The sequence below is a fragment of the Pteropus medius genome, unplaced genomic scaffold (assembly GCF_902729225.1).
Source record: "Pteropus medius unplaced genomic scaffold, Ma_sr-lr_union100, whole genome shotgun sequence".
NCBI classification, from domain to species: Eukaryota; Metazoa; Chordata; class Mammalia; order Chiroptera; family Pteropodidae; genus Pteropus; species Pteropus medius.
This window is the reverse complement of record NW_024351730.1, coordinates 25,262,515-25,283,364: the sequence shown is the minus strand read 5'-3', so window position 1 is coordinate 25,283,364 and position 20,850 is coordinate 25,262,515. Positions and strand designations below refer to the sequence as shown.

Here is a 20,850-nt window from a genome sequence, read left to right as displayed (position 1 = left end):
AAACAATCACATAGCTTTCTACTTAGGGAGGGCTGTTTGTTACCATCTTTTAAATCCATATATCCTTTGACACGACAATTCTACTTTTAGGAATTTATGCTACAAATATATACACTATGAATATAGGATAAGCGATTCACATGAAATGCACATAATCAAAAGCAGAATTGTGTGAAATATTCAACTATTTGTATACAAAAAAACATGTGTACATATTTACCTATAATTACTGATAATAGCCAAGAGAATAGAAAAGAACCTTGGTGGCTAGGTCAGAGGGTAGACAAGAGATTTTGTCCATCATTCTAAAAGTAAAAAGAGGGTAGATATAGGAGAGGTGAAGAACTGAGGCTATTTTTGGAATTAGTCTTAGATTCCACCTCTTCATGGGAGGAACCACAATTTCCCTTTTCCTTGAATCTGGACTTTGGCCAATTGAATGTCGTAGTCAAATGTGACATTCAGTGTGTCAGTTCCAAGCCTAGGTATTAGACCCCCTGCAACTGACATGAAAATGTGCCCAGGAATTCTGGTTGGAAGATGAAATGCATAGAATAGCTTTAGTAATCCCAGCTGAGAACATGCTAGATGAGCCAACAGCCAGCCAACCACTGGAGTGAGTCCAGCTAAGACCAAACAAACTGCCCAGCTAAACCCAGCAGAACCATCCAACAGGTCTATAGTCTTGTGGGCATAATAAATACTTGTTTTAAGCCACTAAGTTTGGGGTGGTTTTTAATGCAGCATTAGTGTGGCAATAGATAATATATTCCCAGTATGAACCCTTCTTATTGGGTCCTGTGTGATTTTTGGTGTGTAACAGCCCTTAGCTCTTGCCACAAACCTAGAAATCCAAAATTATATTCAATTTTCCCATGTCCTCTTGACAATTGGGTTTGGGCACATGACTTGGGCTCAGTTAATCAAATACTCGCATATGGGACTTTGAGCGTTGCTGCATCCATTAATGAAAGTGTTAAAATTCTCAAGTGTCTTTGTTTCTTGGGGTTGCTTGCTCCAGATTTATTGATGGTGACATTGCCAGCTGCATGAGGTCTTAACACTGATGCCTGTATCTTCAGTTGGTCCTTGTGGTGAGTTTTCAGCTCTGCCCCTATTTACACATATTTCTGGGCCCAGGTCTCCTGCTCCTAATAATTCAGTGAGCCGCCCAATATCTTCTCATTAAGTTTATTTTCTGTTTACAGAGGTCAGTGGGCCATTTGTTTTTTAAATAGAATGTCATTTATTTAGAAAACCTTCGAAATTGATTAGCCACGGATTCTGCTGGTCTGGACAGTTCTAACTGTCACATTGAAGTTATAATGAAAAAAGGTAGGGAAGAATTTTAGGAGTGGCGATGGTATTAATGTGCCCTCTACACTATTTGCCTTTGAAACATAAGTAAAAAGACTAACTCAGTATATCTCAATTACTGTGATATAGTACAATGAAAGTAGAGACCATTTACTGTGTGTCTTTGTACTGGAAATGAATTATATCAAGACTCAAGTCTTAGCAACCTTTAACATTAGTAATGACCGGGGTTCAAGCTTTGGACTCTACTCCTAACCCATTACTTACTTAGGTTTATGACTTATACCTTTTGACTGCTCCCACACTTTCCTGAAAAGAAATTCAGATTCACAAGTATTAGCAGTGTGCCTAAATGCTTTCAATTGTCCCTTTAAAAAAGTGCCTTGAATGTGGTGGATCTCAAATAACTCAGGAAATCTCCAACCAGACAAGAAATTGGATAACTACCAATTTTTCCATCTCTTGGCTGCCAGTTGTGTCCCAATTAGTTTGAGGCTTAACAGGAGGAAGACTTTGGATAAGTTTCAGCTGGCATCTGTTCAATGTGTAAATCTCTCAAATCTATCATGTCTCATTCCATAGTTTAGATCCTCATCTCTCATCTAGACAATTACTACAACTTAAGATTGCAGGCAGAGATTCCAAATTTATAACAGGGAATAAGCCTTCTGTGATTCAGTTTATGCTTTCCTCTGCAACTCATGCCAATCCCAGGATAAAATATAGATATTGCCTGATCACACCAATTATTTCCAGAACACCAAACACTTGCACTTGTTCTTTCCTATGATTAGAATGCCCTCCCCACTTGATAAACGTCTATTCATCCCTCGACTCCCACTTTAAGCATCACCCAACTATGTGACTCTCCAAGTTGAGATGACTGTTCACCTTTTCTTGCAGCCCTGCTATCTATTTAACCCTATTTCTAATACAGAGCATTGATTTCCTTGTTGTCTCTCCCATTGTTCAGAGTTCTTTTATAGCCCCATGTCATAGGCTATTATACTAGAAGATTCAAATTATATCATTCGGAAGCAGCCTCAAAGGAGTGGAAAAAAAGAAAGGAATCTGAAGTCTCGAGGGCTTAAATTCTTTATCTACAAAAAAATTACAAATGTCCATCCTGCCAACAAAAGTGTCCCTGACATTTAAGAACCATACTGAGAAAGAGTGACAAGATGAACATGCATGACAAATATTTCCTGGCTTTCACACACTGTTCTCATGTACTCTATCAAACACATGTTAATAAAGGAAGAGTCCTTTCTTCCTTATTAACTAAATATAAGCTAAAAGGCTGGCAGGGCATAACAGAAATTTTATGGTCACTGGCATCAGTAATGGTTTGAATCAGGCCTTAAATTTTTTGCCCTCTGGATCTCAGTTCCCTGAATTAAAAGGATTGCATAGTACTGCTAGGAATTCTTTTTAAATTAATTTTTAAATTAAGATAACATTGGTTAATAACATAAATTCAGATGTGCATTATGCTTTGATATCTATATGCACTATTGCATGCTTATTACCAAAAGTCTGGTTTCCATCTGTTACCATATATTTGATCTCAACCCTTTACCTATTTTGCCTTCCCCCCACTTCTCCCTTTCTCTCTGGTAACCACCATTCTATTGTCTATATCTACATGTTTGTTTTGTTAGTTTGTTACTTTTTAAAAATATTCCACATGAGTAAAATCATATAATTTTTCCATCGGACTTTTTTCACTTAACATAATACCCTCAAGATCCATCCATGTTGTCCAAAATGGAAATTTTTCCTATTTTTATGTCTGAGTAGTATTTAAGTGTGTGTGTATGTGTGTGCACGTATCACATTTTTCATCCATTCATCTGTCAATGGACACTTAGGTTGTTTCTATATCTTGATTACTATAAATAATGCTGTAATAAACATAGGGCCACATATATCTTTTTGAATTGTTTTCATATTCTTCAGATAAATACCCAGAAGTGGAATTGTTTGATGTGTATAACATTTTCAGGAACTTCCATACTGTTTTCTATAGTGGCTGCACCAATTTACATTCCCACCAACAATGTATGAGGGTTCTCTTTCCTCCACGTTCTCTCCAACACTTATTATTTCTTTTCTTTTTGTTAGTAGCCATTCTGGTGTAAAGTGATATTTCATTGTGGTTTTTATTTGCATTTTCCTAATTAGTAAATAGTGATGTTGAACATCTGTTTATATGCCTGTCAGCCATCTGTATCTCTCCTGGAAAAATGTCTCAGATTCTCTGCCATTTTTTCATTGGGTTATTTATTCTCTTGCTATTGAATTGTATGAGTTCCTTACATATTTTATATATTAACCCCTCATGGCAAGTATCATTTGCAAATATCTTCCCACATTTGATTGGTTTCCTTTTGTTTTGTTGATGGTTTCCTTTGGTGTGCAGAAGCTTTTTAATTTGGTAAAGTCTCATTTTTTTTTTGTTTCCCTAGCCTTTAAAGTCAAAATCACAAAAACAACACCGAGACCAATACCCAGAAGCTTAGTGCCTGTGTTTTCTTCTATGTATTTTATTGTTTCAGGACTTACCTTCAATTCTTTAATCCATTTGAATTAAGTTTTATGTAGGCATAAGATAGTGATCTAGTTTCATTATTTTGCATATGGCCACCAGTTTTTCCAATGCAATTTATTGAAGAGATTTTTCTTTCTCCGTTGTATATTCTTGGCTCCTTTGTCATCTATTAGTTGCTGATGTATGTGGAAAATGCCATTGGGATTTTGATAGGGATTACATTGAACATGTAGATTGCTTTAGGTAGTATGAGCATTTTAACAATATTAATTCTTCCAACCCATGAACATGGAATATCTTTACATTTCCTTGTATCTTCTTCACTTTCTTTCAATGACATTTTGTAGTTTACAGTGTATAGGTCTTTCACCTTTTTTGCTAAGTTTATTTCTTCATATTTGATTTTCGATGGAATTATTTTCATTTCTCTTTCTGATTATTTGTTGTTAGTATATAGATTTTTGAATAATTGTTTTGTATCCTGCAACTTTACTGTATTTATTATTTCTAATAGTTTTTTGGTGGCGTCTTTGGGTTTTTTATGTGTAAAATCATGTTATCTGCAAATAGTGACAGTTTTATTTTTCTTTCGTTGGATGCCTTTTATTTCTTTTTCTTGCCTAATTTCTCTGGCTAGACCTTCCAGTATTATGCTGTCTAAGAGTGGTGAGAGTGGTCATCCTTAACTCATTCTCAATCTTAGAGGAAAATCTTTTAGTATTTATAGTTGAATATGATGGTAGCTGGGATTTTGTCATAAATGACATTTTGTATGTTGTAGTACTTTTTTTCTACACCCATTTTATTGAGTATTTGTCATAATGGAAGTTGTATTTTGTCAAATGCTTTTTCTGCATCTATTGAGATAATCATAAATTTTATCTTTTATTTTGTTAATATGGTTAATTGAATAATGAATGTTGAACCATCCTTGTAGTCCCTGGACTGAATCCCACTTGATCATGTTGTATGATCCTGTTTATTGTTGTATTCAATTTGCTAGTATTTTGTTAAGGATTTTTGCACCTATGTTCAGAGATATTGGCCTGTAATTTTTTGTTTATATTGTCCCCTCCTGGTTTTGGTATCGGGTTAATGTTGGCCTCATAAAATGAGTTAGAAAGCATGCTCTCCTCTTCAATTTTTTGGAAGAGTTTGAAAAGGATATGTATTAAATCACTGAATGTTTGGTAGAATTTACCAGTGAAGCTGACAGTGCCAAGCTGATCAGGAAGGAAAGGTTTTGATCACTGGAAAGGAAACATGCCAGGGTGAGAGACGTCCCCGGATCTCTCCCCTTGAAACAACAATAAGCTGAACATCTAAAACTCAACAAACACTCAAACTGAACACAAGCACATCTGAGCGTGGAATCTGCGCATAAGAGCTACCACAGATCAGAAGTCTTAGTGTGGAGCAGTGGACTGGGAGAAATAAAGAAGCTGCCTCTCGCACCAGTGCTGGAGTTCCCTGTAGGGAGAAGGGGAAGGGAGAAGGAGTGGCAAGTTCCCTGAACAGCCTGGCCTGGGAGAGTTTGTGAGTTTTATGCAACCAGCAGCAGGGCCCAGTCATCAGGGCAGAAAGCAGAGAAGTGGATGGCAGAGAAACAACAGTTGATTTTTACCAGCCTCAGTTGCAAAACTGAGGCTGAACCATAGCCCCCAAGCCCCAATCAAGAGGGCCCCTGACCCCATACTCTCCAAGACCAATCACCACGGAGCCCCAGGGATATCTGAGCAAACGCTACAGAAACTGTTGCTAACACTGATAGGGACTGAAACTGAGGGTAGCAAGTGTGATTAAATATCTATAAAGAAATAAAGGCATTATATAAAGGCATTATTAAGGCTTTCTATAAAGCAGGGATCCAAGAGGCTTAGATGCCACCTACTGGAAACCAAAAGAAAAGCACCTTCTTTGCAGCAGACTAAAGAGATATCTTTATATAATAAATCTTCTTTCTGGAAAAAAAGCAGAATACATTTCTATTAATGCCCAGGTGAAGAAATAGTCCATTAAACACCATGAACAACCAAAGTGACAAGGCGTCTCAGAAAGAGAAAAATCTCCAGAAAATAAACTTACAGACATAGAAATATGCAACTTATGACAGAAAATTCAAGATGGTACTTCTGAAAAAACTCTGAGTTCTGAAATGACTCATATCAACACTTTTGGGAATTAGAAAAACAACTAGAGCAGAGCAAGGAGATTGAAACCCTCAAAAAGAACCAAATAGAACTTCTGGAGATAAAACATACACACACACACACACACACACACACACACACTGCAAGTAGAAAAATGAAATAGCAAGCTTGAGAAATAGAGTCGACCAAATGGTGGAAAGGTTCAGTGATATCGAAGACAAATCTAGAAATAAATCAGAAGGAAGAAGAGAGAAACCAAAGAATGAAAAATAATGAAAGAGAAATACAAGAACTAGCTGATACATCAAGAAAGGAAACATAAGAATAATGGGCATTATCGAAGGCAAAGAAAAGGAGCAGAGACTAAAAAGTATTTTCAGACTATTAGTTGACAAGAATTTCCCAAATCTAAGAAATGAACTGGAGCTTAGAATTCAAGAAAAGTCAAGAGAACACCCAATTTCCTCAATTCAAAAAGTCCTTCACCAAGACACACTGTATTAAAATTATCAAAAATCAATGACAAGATAGAATTCTCAGGGCACCCAAAGAGAAGAAAACTAACTTATAAAGGAAAACCCATTAGATTATCCTCGGTATTCTCAATGCAGACCTTACAAGCCAGAAAAGAATGGAATCAAATATTCAAACTATTAAGTGAAAAGAACTACTAGCCTAGAATAATGTATCCAGCTAAGCTCTCCTTAGATATGAAAGAGAAATTAAGACCTTTCCAGACAGACAAAAATTGAGGAAATTCTCCACTACGAGGCCTGCACTACAGGAAATACTGAAAGGGGTCAGCTCACCTAAAACAAAATGACAAAGAAAAAAAAACATAATTAGGAGTAAAGTGACTATCAGGCACATAGAAGCAGAAGAGTGCAACCTTTACCAAACACAGGGCATTATAAGCTTAAAAATAAAGAGAATTGCTATAGCAAGATGGTAATGAATGTTCAGCATACATAGGAACAAATTGAGATAACAATGATTGAAAGGGGGAGGATTCAAAGATCCAAATTCGCAAAAGGGAATGGAGATAAGGTAAGCACAGAAGAAAATGGCCGACTGTGTGTGTGTATAACACTATCCTTTACATATTTGTAATAGTAACCATACAGCAAAGGTTCAGAACTGAAGTATATAACACAAAACAAGAAGAACCAGAGGGAAAACCCATAAAAGCCAACGAAAATAAAGAAAACAGACACAAGGACAAGGAAACAATGGAAACACCAAGCTACCAGAAAGCAAAAGATAAAATGGCTATAAAAAGACCTCATATTTTAATAATCACCCTAAATATTAATAGGCTGAACTCACCAATAAAAGGCACAGAGTTGCAGAATGGATCAAGAAATAAAACCCAACCATACGCTGCCTCCAGGAGACACATCTCAGCTCCAAAGACAGATATAGAGTCAAAGTAAAAGGGTGGAAAATGATATTTCAAGTAAATGGCATTCAGAGAAAAGCAGGAGTAGCAGTACTAATATCAGATGAAATAGACTTGAAAATAAAAAAGCTGAAGAAAGATACCGAGGGACATTTTATAATGATAAAGGGAATTATGCACCAAGAAGCTATAACACTTATTAATATCTATGCTCCCAATCAAGGAGCCCAAAAATATGTAAAGCAATTACTAACAGAACTAAAGAGAGAAACAGACCAAAACACTATCATAGTAGGAGACCTAAATACCTCACTGTCAGATATGGACAGATCATCCAAACAGAAAATCAATAAGGAAGTAACATCCTTAAATGATACATTAGACCAACTGGACATAACTGACATTTACAGAGCCTTCCATCCCAAAACAGCTGCTCATACATTCTTCTCTAGTGCACATGGAACATTCTCAAGAATTGACCACATACTAGGACACAGAGATAGCCTCAACAAATATAAGAGGGTTGAAATACCAACCATATTCTCTCATCATAATGCTTTGAAACTAGAGATCAACTACAAAAAGAAAGCAGGAAGAACCACAAATACACGGAGATTAAACAACATGCTACTGAAGAATAGCTGGGTCAGAGAAGAAATAAAAAGATCAAGAGGTATATAGAAACAAATGATAATGATAGTACAACATGTCAAAACTTTTGGGACACAGCAAAAACGATCATAAGAGAAAAGTTCATATCATTACAGGCCTATCTCCAAAAACAAGAACGAGCCCAAATAAACAACCTAACATTTCATCTTAAAAATCTAGAAAAGGAAGAACAAATGAAGCCTAAAGTCAGCAGATGGAAAAAAATAATCAAAATTAGAGCAGAAATAAATGAAATTGAAAACAAAACAAACAAACAAAAAAAACAATAGAAAATATAAATGCAACAAAGAGCTGATTTTTTGATAATGTTAATAAAATTGACAAACCCTTGGCTACATTCACTAAAGGAAAAAGAGAAAGGACACAAATAAACAAAATCAGGGATGAAAAAGGAGAAATTATGACTAACATCGCAGAAATACAAAGGATCATACAAGAATCCTATAAAAAAAGTATATAACACCAAATTTAATAACCCAAAAGAAATGGACCAGTACTTTAAAAAAATACAGTCTTCCTAGACTGAATCAAGAAGAACTGGAAAATCTAAATAGACCAACCAGCAGTATGGAAACTGAAACAATCATCAAAAACCTACCAAAAAGTAAAAGTCCAGGACCAGATGGCTTCACCAGTGAATTCTACCAAACATTCAAAGATTTAATACCTCTTCTCCTCAAACTCTTCCAAAAGATCGAAGAGGAGGCGATACTTTCCAACTCATTTTATGAGGCCAATATTACTCTGATACCAAAACCTGGTATGGATAACACAAGAAAAGAAAACTACAAACCAATATCTTTCATGAACACAGATGTAAAAATCCTAAATAAGATACTAGCAAACCAAATACAGCAACATATTAAAAAGATTATACACCACAATTAAGTGGGCTTCATCCCAGGGGCACGGGGATGGTTCAACATATGCAAATCAATTAATGTGATACACCACATAAACAAATTAAAAAATAAGAATCATGATCATATCAATAGATGCAGAAAAAGCCTTCGACAAGATACAGTATCCATTTATGCTCAAAACACTTAACAAAATTGGTATAGAAGGAAAGTACCTTAACATAATAAAGGCTATATGTGACAAGCCCTCAGTCAACATTATACTTAATGGTGAAAAACTAAAAACCTTCCTTCTAAGACCAGGAACAAGGCAAGGCTGTCCACTATCACCACTCTTATTCAATATAACATTGGAGGTCCTAGCGAGTGCATTCAGACAAGATATAAAAGGCATCCAAATAGGAAACGAAGAAGTCAAACTGTCACTACTTGTGGATAACGTGATTCTCTATATAGAAAGCCCTAAAGACTCCACAAGAACACTACTAGAAACAATAAGCAAATACGGTAAAGTTTCTGGATACAAAATCCATGTTCAAAAACCCATAGCTTTCCCAATAATGAAGTATCAGAAAAAGTAGAAAAAATAATTCCTTTGCAATTGCCACAAAAAAAGAATAAAATACCTAGGAATAAATTTAATGAAACACGTGAAGGACCTATAAAATGAAAACTACAAGACTATTAAAAGATATCGAAGAAGATACAAAGAAATGGATTGTGTTCTTGGGTTGGAAGGATCAACATAGTTAAAATGACCTTATTACCTAAAGCATTATACAGATTTAATGCAATCCCCATCAAAATCCCATCAGCATTTTTTAAAGAAATAGAAAAAAAAATCATCAGATCTGTATGGAAGTACAAAAGACCCCAAATTGCCAAAGCCATCCTGAGAAAAAAGAATGAGGCTGGAGGCATCACTCTCCCTGACTTAAAATTATACTACAAAACGACAGTAATCAAAATAGCATGGTATTGGCAGCAAAACAGACACAAGGAACAGAATTGGAAGTCCAGTGGAACAGAATTGAGAGTCCAGAAGTAAACCCATATTTATATGGGCAAATAATTTTTGACAAAAATGCCAAAAACATACAGTGGAGAAAGGAAAGCCTCTTCAATAAATGGTGCTGGGAAAACTGGAAGGCAATCTGCAAAAGAATGAAACTAGACTTCTGTTTATCACCACACATCAAATTTAACTCAAAATAGATTAAGGACCTGAATATAAGACCCAAAACAATAAAAAGCATAGAAGACAACATAGGAACTTAATTCAAGGACTTTGGATTAAAGAGGATTTTATGAATTTGACTTCAAAGGCAAGGAAAATAAAAGCAAAAATAAATGAATGGGACTACATCAAACTAAAAAGCTTCTGCTCAGCAAAAGAAACCATTATCAAGGTAAACAGACAACCATCCGAATGGGAAAATATATTTGCAAGCAACACCTTCGATAAGGGCCTAATATCCAAAATATACAAAGAACTCATACAACTCAATAACAAAAAAGCAAATGATCCAGTCAAAACATGGGCAGAGGACCTGAACAGACACTTCTCCCTAGAGGACATACAAATGGCCAACAAATATTTGAAAAGATGCTCAATATTGCTAGCTACTAGGGAAATGCAAAAACCACAATGAGATATCATCTCACACCTGTTAGAATAGCTATAATCAACAGGACAAGTAATAACAAATGCTGGAGAGGATGCAGAGAAAAAGGAACCCTCATACACTGCTGATGGGACTGCAAATTGGTACAGCCACTATGGAAAACAGTGTGGAGGCTCCTCAAAAAACTAAGAATTGATCTACCATCTGATCCAGCAATCCCTCTGCTAGGTATTTACCCCAAAGACTTGAAAACCCATATCTGAAAACATTTGCATGCCAATGTTCATAGCAGCATTATTCACAGTAGCCAGGACATAGAAGCAACTGAAGTGTCCTACAATAGATGATTGGCTAAAGAAGCTGTGGTACATATATACAGTGGAATATTCCTCAGCCATAAGAAGAGATGAAATACTGCCATTTACAACAACATAGATGGACCTCGAGATTATCATGCTAAGCGAAATAAGCCAGACAGAAAAAGTTGAAAATCACATGACATCACTTATATGTGGGATATAAACATAAAAGCAACAAAGGAACAGGACAAACAGACTCATTGACGTGGACTGTAGACTAGTGGTTACCAGAGGGTAGAGGGTAGGAGAGGAATAGGGAGCTAGACGGAGTAAACAGGGTCAAATATAGAGGGCTATGGGAAGGGTGAAGTTAGTAAAGGGGATCAATATATGGTAGCTGAAGGAAACTAGACTTTGGGTGGTAAACACATAATAGAATATACAGATGTCGAATGAAAATGTACACCTGAAAATTATATAATTTTATTAACCAATGTTACCCCAATAAACTTAATTAAAAAAAAAATGAAGGGAAAGTTTCAGTGGTGAGACACCCAGTTGAAAGAATGCACGAGGAGCCGACATGAGAATGAAACAGCAGACACCAACTTTATTGCCAGGAGCATGTGCTTCTGTGCTAGGGGACTACATGGGCTTTATATATGTCAGAGAACAATAGTGGAATTCTGCCACACATGCGTAATAAACAATAAGCTGAGTCATACTTGCGTAAGTTAGGTGCAGGTGCCTTACTACACTGATGTAACATTTTAAATCCAGAGTCCTATCCCTAGCCGCGAGCCTGGAGCACAGCCAGACCTGGGACCCACAGAAGCCATGTGGATCTGTCTGCACCTTTGTTTACTGGGATGTTTTTGATTACTGTTTCAATGTGATTGGTCTATTCAGGTTTACTAGTGATTGGTCTATTCAGGTTTTCTAATTGTTCATGATTTAAGAAGGTTGATAATTCTAAAAATTTCCCCATTTTTTTTCTAGGTTAATTTAGTGTTGTATAGCTTTTCATGTTTTTTTGTAATCCTTTATATTTCTATGGTATCTATTGTAACTTCTCTTTCATTTCTGGTTTTTCTTGAGTCTTCTTTTTGCCTTAGTGAGTCTAAAGGTTTGTAAGTTTTATCTTTTTGAAGAAACAGCTCTTTGTTTCATTAATCTTTTCCATTGTCAATTTTTTTCTCTATTTCATTTTCTATTTCTGCTCTAATTTTTATTATTTCTTTCCTTTTAATGACTTTGAGATTGTTCTACTTTTTCTTAAGTTCCTTAAGGCAGTAGTTCCCAACTTTTTTGGCACCAGGGACCGGTGCTCCTATGAGAATCTAATGCCTGATGATCTGTGGTGAAGCTGACGCAGTGATGCTAGAGCTGGGAATTGGCTCCAAATATAGACAAAGCTTCACTCGCTCTCCCTCTGCTCACCTCCTGCTTTGCAGCCTGGTTCCTAACAGGCCTGTCCATGGCCTGGTGGTAGCAGACTCCTGCCTTAAAGTATAAAGTTAAATTTTTTGAGATTTTTATTATTTCTTGAGGTAGGCCTGTATCACTATAAACTTTCCCCTTAGTACCACTTTGCTGCATCCCAAAGTTTTTAGTAGGCTGTATTTTCATCTTTACTTGTTTCTGTGTATCTTTTGATTTTTTCTTTTATTTCTTCATTGATTCAGTAGCATGTTGTTTAATCTCCATGTATTTGTGAACATTCCAGTTTTTTTCTTATAGTTGATATCTAGTTTTATACCATTGTGGTTGGAAGAGCTGCTTGATATGATTTCAATCTTCTCAATTTTATTGAGACTTGTTTTATGTCTCAGCATATGGTCTATCCATGTGAATGTTCCATGTGCTTACTTAATATGAATTCTGTCACTTTGGGATAGAAAGTCCTATAAATGTCTATTAAGTTCATCTGCTCTAATGTGTCATTTAAGGCTGATGTATCCTTGTTGACTTCTGTCTGGATGATATAGCCATTGGTGTGAGTGGGGTGTTAAAGTATCATACTGTTATGTTTCTGTGAATTTCTCTTTTGGTCTATTAATAATTTGGGTGCATATATATTAATATCTTCTTGATGGATTATTCCCTTTATCGTTATAAAATTTCCCTCTTTGTTTCTTGTTACCTTTCTTGTCTTGAAGTCTATTTTATTTAAGTATGGCTATGCCCTTTTTTCTCTGGGTACCATTTGGTTGGAGTATCATCTTCCCTCCTTTCACTTTGTGCCTAAGTTTGTCTTTGGAGCTGAGAGGGGTCTCCTGAAGGCAGCAGATACTTGGGTCTTGTATTTTAATCTAACCATCTACTCTGTGGCTTTTGATTGGTGAGTTCAGTCCATTTACAATTATGGTGATTGTTGATATGAGGACTTACTACAGCCATTTTATCTTGTTTTCTGATTGATCTGTATCTCCATTTTTTTATCCCCTGTGTTTCTGTCTACTATTTTAGTTTAGTGGTTTTCTATGATGTTTTTCTCCACTTCCTCTTCTTCGTTTTGTGCTTCATCTCTAGGTTTTGTTTTGTGGTTGCCATGAAGTTTGTATAAAATATCTCATAAAATAGTCCTTTTTCTTCTGATAGCAGCTGACCTCCATTTGCCTATACAAATTCCATCCTTCTCCCTTATGTTTTTGTTGTCACAAATTATCCTTTTATGTTGTGTGTTCATTACCAAATTAAAGTAACTATAATTATTTTTAATGATTTTTTTTCCCTTTAACATTTATGTTATATTGCTTAACATCCTGTTCTGACATAGAGTTGCAATTTTCTGCTTTGGGGGTACTTTCTGCTATTTTGGGTACTTTTGTCTTTTTGTTTCAGGAAGAGCTCCTTTCAACATAGCTTGTGGTGGTAAATTCCCTCAGCTTTTGTTTGTCTGAGAAAGCCTTTATTTCTCCTGCATAGCTGAAGGATAACATTGCTGAATATATTATTCTTGCCTAGTAGTTTCTATCTTTCAATACTTTGAATACATTATTTAACTCTCTCCTGGCCTGTAAAGTTCCTTCTGAGAAAACATAACCTGATGAGGGTTTCCTTTGTAGGTTACTATCTTTTTTCCCCTAACTGCCTTGAGAATTCTTTTTTTATTATTAACTTTTTATAGTTTTAATATAAGGTAAATTGGAGAAGGTATTTTACACCGAGATAACTAGGAATTCTCTTAGATTCTTGTACTTAAATGTCCAGTTTCTTTCCTACGTTTGGAAAGTTCTCAATTATTTCTTTGAGTAGGTTCTGTTTCCTTCTACTCACTTTTCCTTCTGGGATACCCATTATCTGTATGTAGCCCTAGAATTTCTAGTGAAGTCAGCTAGTTCTCGTAGACTTTTTTTTTAGTGTTAATTTTATCTCTTCTACCTGAATCATTTTTTAGATTTTTATCTTTGAGCTCACTAATTCTCTCTTCCATATGGTCCGCTCTATTTCCAATGCTTTCTAATGCATTCTTTCTCATTTATTGAGTTCTTCACCTCTGAAATTTGGTTCTTTTTTATAGCTTCAATCTTTGGTAAAGTACTCCTTCAGTTCATTAATTTTATTCCCGAGCTCATTGAACTGCCTGAGTTTTCTTTTATCTCATTGTATTTCTTTATGACTGCTATTTTGTATTCTCTATCATTTAGAGCACAATCTCCCATGAATTTGAGTTTGGTTTATGGAGAACTGTCATTTTCTTTCTAAGTTACCTTGTTTTTTTGTGGTGTTTGATGGGTTGTTCCTCTGCTGGTACATTTAAAGTAGTGAACACTTTCCTTATTTAGGTATGGTTTGATTTTAACAATTCAGAATGTTAACATTTAAAGGTCTTTCCCCACCCCCCACCCCCAGTAGATCGTGCTATAGCACAAGTTTTTGTTTTCTTTAACCTCTGCTAATTGTATTTCTGGTGTCATGGTAGGGAGGCATCTCTGTGGTTGTGGGAGTCACCATCAAGGGTGGTGGGTGCCCCTGCTCTGCTCAGGTTGCCTGAGTCTCAGGGCACCATCCCCACTGGGGAGGTTGTGGTGGGTGGGGAAGAGCTGGATTCATGAGTCCACCAAGCTGCTACTTGGTTTTATATGGCTGCTGGTGCTGTAGGAGGCCATAGATACTTTTAAAAGTCTGTCTTATAGAAAAAGATATCTTCATACAGTTTTGTAACTTTTCCAATGAACAGGATTATAAGACCTAAGAACTGGGCACAATTGAAATATTTATTACATGGGAAAAGTTTTAAAAATCATGTGATGTCTGTACTATCCAACTTTATGCAGCATTTTAAAAATACTGAATCTGTACTGACTTAAAAATCTGTCCATATTGTATTTGATGGGGAAAAAATATTGAGCATGTACGATTATGATTCTATTGCATATTTTGGAAAAAATATCTATACATAAATACATATATATTTGTGTATAAAAATGGTTAGAGGAACAATCACCAAAACCAAAGTGTATAATATATAATAAAGTAGGATGAAGAGAAGACATGATGAGGAAAAGAATTTCAATGAACAATTCTCCATTGATTGAAATATTCTTTTAAAGACATTGTTTTAGTCCATGTGAGAGGTTATAACAACATATAACAAATTTTCTCACAGTCTGGGAAGCTGGGAAGTCCAAGATCAAGGCACCATCATGGTGACATAGAAACTGCAAACCAAGACTACTTTACTCAGCACAGTTCTTCAGAAATGAAGGTGAGAATGCTTTCCCTAATAAAACAAAGCTGAGGGAGTTCATTACAACCACAACTATACCTGCCTTAAAAGAAAAGCTGAAAGGAGTTCAAGTTAAAATGAAAAGATCCTTACTAATAACATGAAAACATAAAAAAAATATATTATACTGGCAAAGGTAAGTATATAGTCAGATTCAGAATAATATTGTGATATTTTAATCATTTAATATAAAGGTTAAAGAACAAAAATATTAAGAATAGCTATAGCTACATAATTTTTAGTGAATATATAATATAAAAAGATGTAAGTTGTGACATCAAAAACAAAAATATTTGGGGGAAGTGAAACTTTAGAGTTTTTGTATGTAGTCTAAGTTATCAGCATAAAATAGACTGTTATATCTTGATATTTCAAGTAAGCTATAAGATAACCACAAAAGAAAAACATATAGTAGGTATATACAAGAAGAAGAGAATCAAAGTATACCACTATGGAAAATCATCAGTTCACAAAGAAAAATAGCAAGAAAGGGACAAAAAACCACAACCGTATAGAAAAAACAAAATGGAAATTGTAAGTCCTTATCCACTAATAATTACATTTAATGTAATGGACTAAATTCTCCAATTAAAGGTCACAGGAAATAAACTAATCATTTGTAATCAGTTTACTGAACTAGTCTAAACTCCTGAGTACAAAATAGAATATTATTTTTTTCTTTTATCCTCTGAACTCGATCATGCTGTGTCCAGTCACTCTTTCCCTGGATGACCCCGTAACTTTTTGTAGTAACTGAAAGTGACCTGACTGAGTCCAGTCCAATTTAAAACTCATACCATCAGGCCAGTTTTGAGGTAAGGGTAAGGGAGTAGGTGAGATATAAGGACTTGCCGTTGGTAGCAGGGTGTTAAGCATGTTCACTCTTTTCTGGTTCAATCAAGTGTAGAGTCAAGAGAAGGAGTTAGAAATGAAGAACAAAGTATTTTTGCTCAATTGGATGTATGGTTGCAATCCTATGCAGGTATTTCTGTTGCCTTTCCTGGGAGCCATATTATTGAGTTCAATGGAGCGACTTGTGGTACAGTCACCTGTCACAGGTTATCTGACTCCAGAGCTACCTTCAAATTCCTGTCCACATTCTTGCCCCCAGTAATATCCTATCCTGTTCTTTCTCTGGAGTCAACCTGCCCCACAAGGTATGGTCAAGAATATGTGAACGAGTCACGTTGAAGTGACAGGAACTGGCAGCTCTATTTGTTCCCCTCGTCCTACCATCTCTCTAATTATTTCCTGGCTTCCTCAACCAACCTCCCACTTGCAACATTTTCACTACATCAAAGTTCTTTGTATTAAAAAAGGCAAGCAGTAGACAGCATTTATTACCAACTCAGAATTAAAATTCATGAAAATAGCTGCACATGTCTTAGGTCAGGATGGGAGCGGATGGTGGAAGATATGCGGGCAACCTTATTAAAGCTTTTTTTGTCTATTTGGGAAAAAATACTTGTTGCAGCCATTAAAATATAGGTGTGACTACCACAATAAGAAAAAGATGCTTGACTTCCAAAGCTAGCAAAAGAAAATTTGACCTACCCAATGGAGAACAAGAAGTAAAAGTAAATAAAAGTACAGTCAATGAAAGAAAGTGAAATAGCTAAAATTACTCAATGCAACAATATATGTAATAGTTTGGTCAGGCTTACTGGGCTATTGATGCCCCCTTCATGTCACCTCACTTGCCAATTCTGTGCATGTTAGTCAGCCTGTGCATTTTAGCCCAAGGCTCCTAGCATCAAAACAGTTGCAGCAGGCCAAAACGTGTCAGGAAATCAGCGCTTTATTGAAACAACCCTCAAACAATGAATGATGGGATACACTGTATAGATATCCCAAATCCCTTGATTCAAGTAGAAAAGATTCTGAGTCAGGTGTCTATTCTGGCTCCTAGAGATTCCCCAGCAGAATTAAGCTTCACTTGTTCTCAGGGTAACAAATTTGATAACTCTAGAAGTGAAGGATATACCAGGGACCTTGAGACGGGGAAGGAAAGGTAGCCAACAAACCACTGGTGCTTAAAAACTTGCCTCAGGGCCTATTTCCAGAGACACCCAAACTAGAAATTATCTTAGGAATGAGATATTTGAGAAGAGATTCTAAAATTGAATCACTTACTAGCCAAGTGGCAAAAAGCAGGGTGATAACCCTAGCACATTGTAGCATAATATTTACTTACACATTTAGTTGTGAATTTAATGGAACATAGAATGGCACCTATTAGGCTAAAGAAGTATCCCTAGGTTGGGAATGTGGTACCTCCAGAACCCAAAGAGGCCTACCAGGCCTTGTGCTTCTTTCTTTATAATAGGAGATTCAAAAAAAGAACAGCTTATTATTTGTGTTGGGTGGGATGTCCTAAAACATATCTATCACTAGACCCTAAAAATATCACTAAAGGGGCAGGTCCCTGAATCTTCATAGGGTTTATCTCATCTTGAACTTATGTCTTACCAAGGCCTCCAGCATCTTAGCCACCTCTTGCTTGTGCTATCTATGCATGTGGTATTTTTTTTTTTGAGATTTAATATCCTATTTTTTAATTTTATATTAGTTTCAGGTGTATAGTACAATGGCTAGACATTTAACTAATTTATGAAGTGATCCCCAATTACTCTTATCACCCCTCTGGCACTATTCATAGTTAGTACAATACTACTGACTATACCCCCTATGCTATACATTCCCGGATTGTTTTGTAACTACTAATTTGTACTTCATCCCTTCTCCTTTTCACCTAGTTCCCCGACCCCTCTCCTCTCTGACACTCACCAGTTTGTTCTCTGTATCTATGAGTCTGTTTTCGTTTAGCTCGTTCTCTTCTTTTGTTCCTCAGATTCTGCATCATTCATGATATTGTCATAGATCAGTGTGATGTTCTGTGGGATGTCCAGGTGATTTAAATCTCCTGACTACATTATGACAAAACAGGACAATTAACACAACCTAAAGGCAAAACTGTTTCTAAGTATTGTTTTATATTGCATATAAATGCAAACTGCCTTTGATGTTCTTTTCCAATCAGAATAGAAAAAAAAATACATTCGCTAAACAGCAGCTGCATACTACATACCTGCATTAATCTGCTCTAGCAAAGATACCACATCTGGAATTGTGGCTACAATTGAGACTACTGGCTAAGTTTACAGTCGTCTACTATCATCCTGCAGAATTAATGTGGTTCTGGGATCAGGCTAGTGAAATAAATGAAGCTCTGATGGAGACTACCAACTCTGCATCATTTAGATCCTTAAGTGGGGCACTTGTTTTCATCATCCCTTTCATTGGAAGGGTTTCCAGTATCTTCTATTTGGCCTATAGGTAAGAGCTATTATAGTGGAGAAGGCCAAGAACTCGATGTGGGGATTGCTCTAAATGTCAAGTGTTAATTCCAGTATATACAGGGACTATGGACATGGCCACTAGGCTGATCCTGGGTCAAAATGGATCCCAAATAAGCTGAGCTTTGGCCAGGACTACATTCATAACCTGGCCCCAGTATGTCTCTACTCTAACAGGGAAGCCATGATGACGCTCTAGATTTCCAATGTTAATGGAGCTTAGCCAAAATAAGAATAAGGACTATTTCTCTGATACTTTTCAAACATACTTTGTATTGCATCAGCTAATGCATTTTTCTCTACCGGTATACCATCCTAATTCACCATCAGAAAGACCATTAAATAATTGGAGCACTATCATATAGCTGGACTGCCTATGCTCCATCCACTACTACTGATAAGGTCCTCATGCCAGCTGGAAAGTGAATAGTCCAGCCTAAATTTAACACTGTATTATTATCTGCTTTCTTAGACTACTCCTTGTATAAATTGTCTCAGGTTGGGTTCTCCAGACAGATGTTGAGAATTTAGTATGCAAGGTATTTAATAGGGATGAACACTTAAGGAAAGAAAGGGTAAATACTAGAGTTAGAGGAAAAAGTCAATCTGCAATGGAGACCTGAAAAAAACCTCAGTCAATTCCATATAGAGTTCTGGAGGATATACAGTTCGTCAGAGTTATTCCTCAATGGACCAAAATGACTTGGCCTTTATATTGCCAATACAGTCAATTGTTGGATGTGGAAGGGCATACCTTTGAGTAGTGTGTCTCTGCAGCTAGGACAAACTATAAAGAGTAAACAATTGGAGACTATATACTAATAGCACCCCCGTTAACTGGAACAAGTCATTCCTTAAAGGGAAATTCGGACGTTCTATCAAAGATAAAAGAGCCATCCTAACAGGGCACCATATAAGCATGAAAAGAGACTGCCAAAATATTTCTGGTGTTTCCACTTTATTGAGTGTAGACTGAGTACTAAAGAAAGAGCCAAAGTTTCAGATGTGGGAAAGCTACAAGGGAGTTTTAAGACCAGGGAATTCATTATGCAATTATTTTCCCCAGCAGGGCCTGGAATATACACCCTTCACTGAAGAAATAATTGTGCTAGCAAGGACAGCTCTGGAATCTTTAAGAGGATTCAGCATTGGCTATCCTACGTAGGCCAAGGTTGATAACAAAAGGAACGCTACTATAGAACTGGGCTCTCTGTCATCAATGGGTAATGTAGGGTCCTAGAATAGCAGCAACAATAGATCAGTATTTAACTGGCAGAAGCAAGGTGGATGTAATTACTATGAGAGGCAGCAAAGCTACAATGGCTAACAGGACAGTGACCCACAGGATCTCTAGCAATGGATAATAAATGACAGGGTTACTAAGGATGAAATAGAGGGACAGCCAGTGAGAGCATTGCTGAACCTACATAATCAAAAATATATTCAATAGCCTACCCTAGAGATGAAAGCTATTTACTGCAGTTACTATATCTACATTAATTTCATATTTTTTGTCTTTTAAATACATCAATATCTGTTAAACCAATTCCTTTAATAAATTCTGTTCAAATAACTCATGGTTTGTTTTTGTGACTGAGCCCCTATATGTAAAGGATATAATACAATATTGTACTACAGTTTTTAAATGAGTTCCTTTGTTACATGCCTGTAATATCCTTGATTATTAAGGAGAAACAGGGCTACTATTACACAGTGGGAATTTATAGCTCCATTTTTGGAGAAAGTGAATACTTTCAGGTTCCAATTTTGTTAGAAACAAGTTATTATTGTTGGAAATATTACGTGTATCTAGGTTGTGAGTGGGAGTTAAGAAACTAAAGGGGAAGATTATGGTAGATACTAGGAAGTAGTGGTAGTTGACATAGCAA

The 20,850-nt window shown here is 36.2% G+C and overlaps 1 long non-coding RNA gene across 2 annotated transcripts; it reads left to right on the top strand.

Moving 5' to 3' along the window:
* Positions 1-338: 338 nt before the first annotated feature.
* LOC120588245 (uncharacterized) lies at positions 339-20,534 on the top strand. 2 transcript variants are annotated; one of them, XR_005649185.1, is made up of 3 exons: positions 339-1,094; positions 15,486-15,584; positions 20,031-20,534. It is a non-coding gene; the product is annotated as an uncharacterized LOC120588245 (long non-coding RNA). The 2 variants fall into 2 exon arrangements; XR_005649186.1 differs by having other exon boundaries at positions 20,028-20,534.
* The last annotated feature ends 316 nt before the right edge of the window (positions 20,535-20,850 follow it).